The sequence below is a fragment of the Neomonachus schauinslandi genome, chromosome 8 (assembly GCF_002201575.2).
Source record: "Neomonachus schauinslandi chromosome 8, ASM220157v2, whole genome shotgun sequence".
NCBI lineage: Eukaryota > Metazoa > Chordata > Mammalia > Carnivora > Phocidae > Neomonachus > Neomonachus schauinslandi.
Window position 1 is genome coordinate 118482817 of NC_058410.1, and position 8054 is coordinate 118490870.

Genomic DNA, 8054 nt, shown 5'->3' on the forward strand with positions numbered 1-8054 from the left:
AGGATGGGTGGTTGTTACAGTTGTCCCACTGGATGGTGGAGTTGTGCCAGGATGGGTGGTTCTGACTGTTATCCCACTGGAAGGTGGGGTTGTGCCAGGGTGGGTGGTTGTTACAGCTGTCCCACTGGATGGTGGGGTTGTTCCGGGGTTGGTGTTTGTGATGGTCTCACTGGATGGTGTGGTTGATACAGGGTGGGTGACTGTAGTGTTAACATTGGAAGTTACAGCATATTAAGAAAGGATGACTTATTAGTTCCTTTGGAAACTTTTATTTTGTAACTACAACTAATAATAATGATAATTATAATAGATATCATTTATTGAGTGGTCACTATGCATTGTGTCCAAGCATTGTCCTAGGTGCCACACATGAATTAGTACTTCAAATCCTTACAATACTTCCATGAGTACTTCAAATCCTTACAATAATCCCATGAGGGACTGTTATTACTCACATTTATAGATAGGGAAATTAAGGTTTAGAGAAGTTAAGCAATTAGTCCCGAGTTAAAATAGCTAGCAGATCATGGAACGGGGATTTATTTATTTATTTATTCATTCATTCATTCATTCATTCATTCATTCATTCATTCATTTTAAGTAAGCTCCATGCCCAACATGGGACTTGAACTCACAACCCTGAGATCAAGAATCACATGCTCTACCGACTGAGCCAGCCAGGTGACCCAGAACAGGGATTAAAACTAAGATCGTCTGACACAGAGCCAGTTCTTAGCCCATATACTATTCCACATCCTAGATATGAGGGAGTCACATGACCTGGGTCATAGGAGGATGGTATTATTCCTCCTCCAACTATTCATGATACTCTCTAGATAAAGAATGTAAAAGAGAAAGTTAATAGGACCGTGTATACATATTGAGCTGCTCTCAAAATAGAATTGTACCCTTTTTTTAGAAGAAAGATAATCAAAAGGCAATCAGTTTGGGAAGGGATAGTAATGGGCCTTTTTACTACTATCAGGTAATTTTTATGCATATGAACATTTGGGAACCATCTGTGAAGGGATCCCAAAAGGCCTTGGTACTTAGTCTAGCAAAGAACTAGCCACGTGTAACTCAAATAGATAAGATATCCTAGGATTCAGGAAAGGAGCTAAACCTCCTTGGTTAGTGAGTTAGAGTTAATGTGAGTCCATGCCTTTCCCCTCTATCTCATGACTACCTTCTACATCCTGATTTTCCATCCCAATAACAACTTGGTCTCCCATATGCCTATATGTACAACAACTCATCTATGGCCTTGTTCTTCCACAGGGATTTAGATGTTCTTCTCCTCACCCTATCCATGTATTCTTCTTCTTCTTTTTTTTTTTTCAGTATTGTCTGTACTAACGTTAAGAATTGCAAATTTAGATTTGGGGGAAGAATCTGAAAACCTTATGTTAATGCCTCTAATTAGGTTTAGGGTTAGAGTTAAGAGAGAAACTAAGTGAGGAATTAAGATGAAAACCTGGCTTGTGGAGAGGGAATAGATTTATTTTGTGTTATTCAAGGGCATAAAACAAATGAACCAAAGCTATGGTGGGGCAAATTCTAGAAAAAATTAAAGCAATGCAAGTATGGAATAGTATTTTTCCTGTCATGTTCAGTTAGAGGCTTGGAGACTGCTGTCATAGATATTGGAGATGGATCCCTGCCTACTGTGGGTGATCAGACATTAACTTTAAGATCTCTGCCAACTCTAATGCATCTCCATTTGAGATTGATTTCTGACAGAGGAAATAGGCCAGTCTTCTGGGCAGAAGAACTGCTATGGGGAAAAGAATGGAGAATAAATGCTGGGTTGAATTGGAGAGAATAGAGCCCTTACCTCTTTTTGGAAAATGGGAACTAACAGACAGAGTGTGCATCCCAGGAGTTGTCAAAATTTTCCCCAAACTCTACTCAAACTCCAAGAATATCCTTCTTTAAACAAAATCACTCATCATTTCCTAAAAGTAGAAGAAGGTGAAACAACAGCCAACATGCAAAGGAAAATGTTTTTCTCTTCATCTTGAGATAATCTGCCTGTGAAGCCTAGAAAGGAGGGCTCCTGAGTCCCAGACAAGACTAAGGCCTAGAAGGAAAAGGAAAAACAAACAAACAATGCAGGGTCTTGAGAGAGAAGAGGTGGAGATCTGAGGCTGGAGTGCTGGGAGTTTGCGTCTCCAGAGAATGGGTCCTTAATCTGAAGAAAACCACCAAGAAGGAGGGCCTGGGGCTGCAGAGTGGGGATGCTGGTGCCTGGCCTCTTGGGCTTCCTCCATAGAATGTCACCTCTTTATCTTTCAAAGGAAGTCTTTATAGTATCATCTGGTCTGGGCAGGGGCAGGATATGTCACCTGTTGTTTTTCCAGCTGTAGGCAGAATACTTGAACTCAGAGAGGAGGGTACAGAGGTCAGGACGGTACATGAAAATGGAGACTGACATGATCCCATTAGGCAGGGCCTGAGGAGGAGCAGGAAGTAGGACAGTTCAAGAAGATCAAGCTGTCAAAGTGGAGGGGACCCACCCTCTGAGGCAGAGATGGGGCTGAAAACCTGTTCTAACTCAAGACCTTGTTTCCTGGATGAGAAGTCCTGAGTGCCTGGGTGAGAGTGAGGCTGGAAGGAGGCCTTCATGAACAGAACTTAGCAGGAAGAACACATAAAGTAAGATTTAATGTGAATGGGAACAGGGGGCTGGACCTCTGGGAGCTGCTGAGCATACAGTAGGCGTGTAAAATACATCTTGAATGAGGGGGGAAGAGAGACTCAAGGATAGACTTTGGAATCTCTGGGGCATGGGAAGTAGGGGGTGGAAGGAGTGGGGCTGTGGGCTGTTGGGGAGCTGAGACCAGTGGTGTATTGGCATCAGTGCATACTTGTCGGCAAGTGCCATAAATTTTTAAAATTTCAGCAGTTTTTGCAACTCAGCCATCATTAAACATTAAATCAGCTTACAGTGAACTAAATTATATTTAAAACAATGGCAAAAGTACTCAAAACTCATTATTTCCCAATTATTTTACTATATTTACTATTATCTATGTTCATGAAGTTATGTACATCTACTGTATCTGTCTAGTGGAAATAGTATATAATGGTGTCTGCACATCTCTTCTCAACCTCATGCTCAGTGATGTCACATTGATAGCCTGAAATCAGCCATGGTGGGAGCATTTGCACCACAGAAAACTGGTTGTTAAATATTCTCCAGTACACACACTGGGTAGGACCTACAGGGAGTAATGACAACTGGAGAAGAATGTTCCTGCTTCTAAACCCCTTCATAGGGGTATTCCTCACTTATTTTTAAAGAATTCATAGGAACTTTTATACCCTCGGGAACCTCAGCTGCTTCTTCTCATCAGTGCTGTGTGCTGGATAAGCTGAACAATCGAGGAAAACATGGCCAGTATGCTGGGGAACTGAGGGCTTGCAGTACAATTTTGTTTAGACACTTGGATGAGGCCAACAGAAATGACCCAAAGACAGCTGAACAAGGAGAATAAAACAAAGATAGTAGTGAGCTAAGGGGACTGGCAGTTACATCATCCACAGCTCATGGCAAATTGGGAATAGACCCTATGGAAATTTTAATTTTACACTATATATAATCAAAACAAGCTGTCTCCACTCCCTCCAAAATCTGGCAAGGCTTCCTAGCAGAGGAACCATTTCAGATCATTTAGACATTTGGGTGAAAGAATATTCATGGCGTATGAAGCCTGATGGAAGTTAAGGTGACAAGCAGGAGATGGTTAGGGATTCATCCCACAAATATTTAGTGATTGCCCACTATGTGCTGGACATTGTACCCAGTAAGCAAAACAGATAATTTGGGTTCTTTGAGAGCTTACATCCTAAGATATGAAAGAACTGTGAATGACTGAGTCCTAGAAGCTGGAAGAGAATGAGCTATGGTAGAAAATGAGGTGTTGAGTGGGGAGGGGTCAGGAATCTAGATTCTAGGATGCCCTACACTTGGAAGTTGATCTGCCTGTTGTCTGCAACGGCAAGTTCCATGCAGCGGATGGATGAGTGGTGTGGTCAGGAACATGTTGGTACTGGGATCTCAGCACTCTGCACTAAGGGTAAAAATCCTTATAATACTTCTAAATCAGAAATTTGTTTTTTCCCTCCTGAACCAATTGGAGTTAGAGAACTTGTCTTACAGGATAATTTTGCTCACTTACTAGCCCTTTTTCTGAGTTGCAGTTTTCTCATTTACTTAATGGGGATTATAATCTTGACTTCTTGGGTTGTTGTGAGGACTACATGATGGTATATGTAAAAGCACTTAGCACACTGCGTGGCACAGGCAGTCACTCAGAAACAAAGGACAAGAGCAAAACAGACAAAATTTAAAAGATAAGCATTTTGTCTGGATACCACATACATTAATGAATTTTTATTCCTTAGAGTGTCTAGTCATTCTCTTCTTAGTCGTATGACGTCTGAAGAAGACACAAAAGAAGAAAAGAAGACTCTTCTCAAAGACAAGGTCACGTTCTGGAGGGTACTGGAATGACCTGAGCAGAGGGAGAAGGGGAAAGCAGCTGTGTTGAGTGCAGTCACTGTGCCCATTCCTACCCCTATTGAGGGCCAGCAACCTCCTTGATCTTGAGATTCTGAGTTATGGGGCGAGTCCAGATAATACGTTTATTTCAGGTCATTTCTAAGCCTCATAAATTGTGGTTATCTTTCCAAAAGCACGCTCTGCTTGAGCTGTAGCCTTGTCGGTCAGATATTGAGAGGCTTTCCTTGGTTCTGTTCTTGAGCTATGCCATCACCTATGGCCATTCCCTGGGAACATCCTGGTCTCCCATCTTGACTCACTCCCCATTATAGCTCTTTGTCTTCTCCTCCATGATCCCCTCCTTTCATTATAATGTCTCCCATTTTCCAGTGGCTATGGCAATGCCCTCTTCAGTGACTTCCTCTGAAGCCTGCCCTGTGGTTGTCACTAACATGACTTCTATCATGGTCCCATGTCTATGGCTTCTACTCTGACCTCCTCTGTGGATACTTCATGACTCATTCCATGATCATCTTCATGCTTATGGCTCCATTCATGGCCTGCCTTAAAGCTTCCTCATGAACCAAACCAAGGGCCCCTCCATAGCTCTTTTTATTGTTGAAACAATAACAATGTTCTCTAACCCCAATTGGTTCAGGACAATGGACCCAGGCCTAGGTCATGGATGTAATATATGCTAATGTTTCTCAGGAGCAGAAGAGTATCCCTCTAAAAGGAAAAAATGTAAATACTTTAAGAAATTAATCCTTCTCTCCCATTTCATAGCCTACCTGGTTGACTAAAGTCACAGACTTTTACTTTTTAGAAAACCATTTTAAAAAAATCTTTTCTCGGGGCACCTGGGTGGCTCAGTCCTTAAGCGTCTGCCTTTGGCTCAGGTCATGATCCCGGGGTCCTGGGATCAAGCCCCATATTGGGCTCCCTGCTCTGCGGGAAGCCTGCTTCTCCCTCCCCCACTCCCCCTGCTTGTGTTCCCTCTCAGGCTGTGTCTCTCTCTGTCAAATAAATAAATAAAATCTTAAAAAAAAAATCTCTTCTCAACTTCTTTACTCCTCTGTGTCTCTCTTTGTATCATTGTTGTGTTATTCTTTATTTCTCTCTCTGAGAAGATAGCAAAACAAGCAAAAATCAAATAAAATAATGACCTTACTGTGCCTACGAATTCTCATTTATTATGCTGTACCAATATGGTAGAATTCACAAAGCAAAAACAATCAATCTCCGAATATTCAGAGGATGAACCCCATCAAAGTACAAGAATCAGTCATTGTATTAACTAAAGAAATGTGTGTTTGGGAGACTAAGAGTAACTAATCTGGAAAAGCCACAGTTTTGAAATTCATCATATAACCTTGCAGTTAAGAGCATGGATTCCTGAATTTTAAAAATCCTGGATTGAGTTCTAAGTCTGTTGTGTGCCCTTCAGTAGGTTACTTACCTGTCTATGCCTCCTTGTATACGAAATGTGAATAGTGTCCTTATATATGAAATGTAGATAATAATAGCACATTTTTTTTCCTACAGGATTATTGGGAAGATAAAATGAAATAGCACATGTAAAATACTCACACAGTCCCTGGAACAAAGTAAGTGCTTTATAAACATTACCTGCCATGATTATTGCTATTACATCTTGGTCTTAAATAAGAGAGTGCCAGCACATTTAGGAGATTAGTAGATGTGAGTCTGTATGTAATGCTGTCCAGATGGAATAGTTTAAAAGTAAAGAAACCATTTATGGTCCGAGTTGTCTTCATCATTTATACCTCGCCATTTTCCACATGTTGTGTAAGGTAATCTCTCCATAACAAAATATATAAAATAAAAATTCAGAACAAGAGGTAAATACACTGGAATAAGACAGAAAGTCCTGGTGAATATCTGAATGCAGATTGCAGTCTGAGACTGAATGCCGCTCTCTCAACCCCAAGGAGGAATGCTGGAGAGCCAGGGAGCCCTGGCTGAGCTCTGCAAACTCAGCACTTCATCAGAGACTGTTTTGTCTCCCATCCTCTCTAGTTTTTTCCTGTTATTCTGCCTTGATATGGCCACAGGCTCTTGTGTGCCAACCTAGTTCAGCTCTGCTAAGAAGATACAAGCACAGTTTCACCCCCAGTGGGGTAGAAACATTAAAGGGCAAGGACTGTGCTCTTGGAAAGCACAACTGAATTAAAGGGTAGAACTCAAAGGGAAGCCAGTGTAGAACACTTAATTCTCCTCTCCTTTGCACCTAAAAAGGCCTCCTTTGGTGCTAAATTTTGGGAATCTTAGAGTTTTGTTCCTTCTATTCCCTCTCATTCTCCTAGACTCCAACCCTCCCTCCCCTCTCTATTTTTATCTCCTTTCTCCATCTCTCTTTTTGTTTTCTGCTTTACTCTTCCTACCTTGTCTCTATAAGATTCAGTGCTTTCTGTTTGAGTGTCTTTTTTTTTTTTGGTTCCGACAATCTTCAATATTTATTATGTCTAACTATGAAAACTTTAAATGATACTATTTCCATGCATTCCACACATACACCCTAACCTGTGATCTGTTGTCACCAATGCCTCCTCATTAACCAGTGGCAAATACTCGGCAGGTAAAATCCAAGTTCTACTAACAGAATGACAGCAGCTACAGCTGAAGCCAGAGAAATGAGGATGTGCCCCAGGCCATGAATATCTTGGCTTTACCACAGTCACTGGAGTAGGGCTCAAACTGTGTGTGTAATGGAAAGGACCTGGTCTGCTTCATGGGTGCTTTCAGTGAATCCAGCAGTTTCAAGGGTAGATACTACTTCACAACTGCAGTGACTAGGGTAGAGGCAGGTCCCTGGGCCATGGTGCCTGAAGCAGGAATGGTTGTGCCTATCTCAGTGAGGGTCGTGCTCAGAGCAGAGTGTGATGTTCCAGCCACAGGAATACAGTTGGTGTCTAAGACATAGGTTCTAGTGCAGGTTGTCCTTAAGAAGCAGTGTTCACACTATTCCGATGGGGGCTGTTGCCTTGGCCAGAGAAGGTTTTCGTCTTCCAGGGCTGGTATTACCTGAGACAGAGCTTGTGGTGACTGAGATGGAAGGGGCTGTCTTTTCTCATGACGGTTGGACGTGGACTTAGGGATGTGCTTGCTCCAGTGATCGTCTGCTCAATCAGAGGTTGATGTTCCTTTGTCAGTGATAGATGATGATCCTCAGGCAGAAGTTGTGGTTCCTGTACTGATCATAGTGCTGTCTGGGGTAAGGAGAGATGTGCCCAATCCAGGGTGGTTGTGTCCTGGACAAAAGTGGTTGTGCTTGTTCCCACCATGGCTATGTCCAGGATTAGGGTGGTTATGCCTCTTTTGGTAATGGTTAAACTTTGGACTGGAGAGACTGATCCTATTTCAGCAGTGGCTGATTCTTGGGAAGAGGTGATGGTACCTGTTTTGGAAATAATGTGAATGGGATGATGGTATATGGGATAAGGATGATGTGCCTGTTGCACGCGTGGGTGTGCCTTGGTGGAAGTTGGGACAGTTCCCATGTGCTTAGGACTGTGTTAAGATGGTTGTG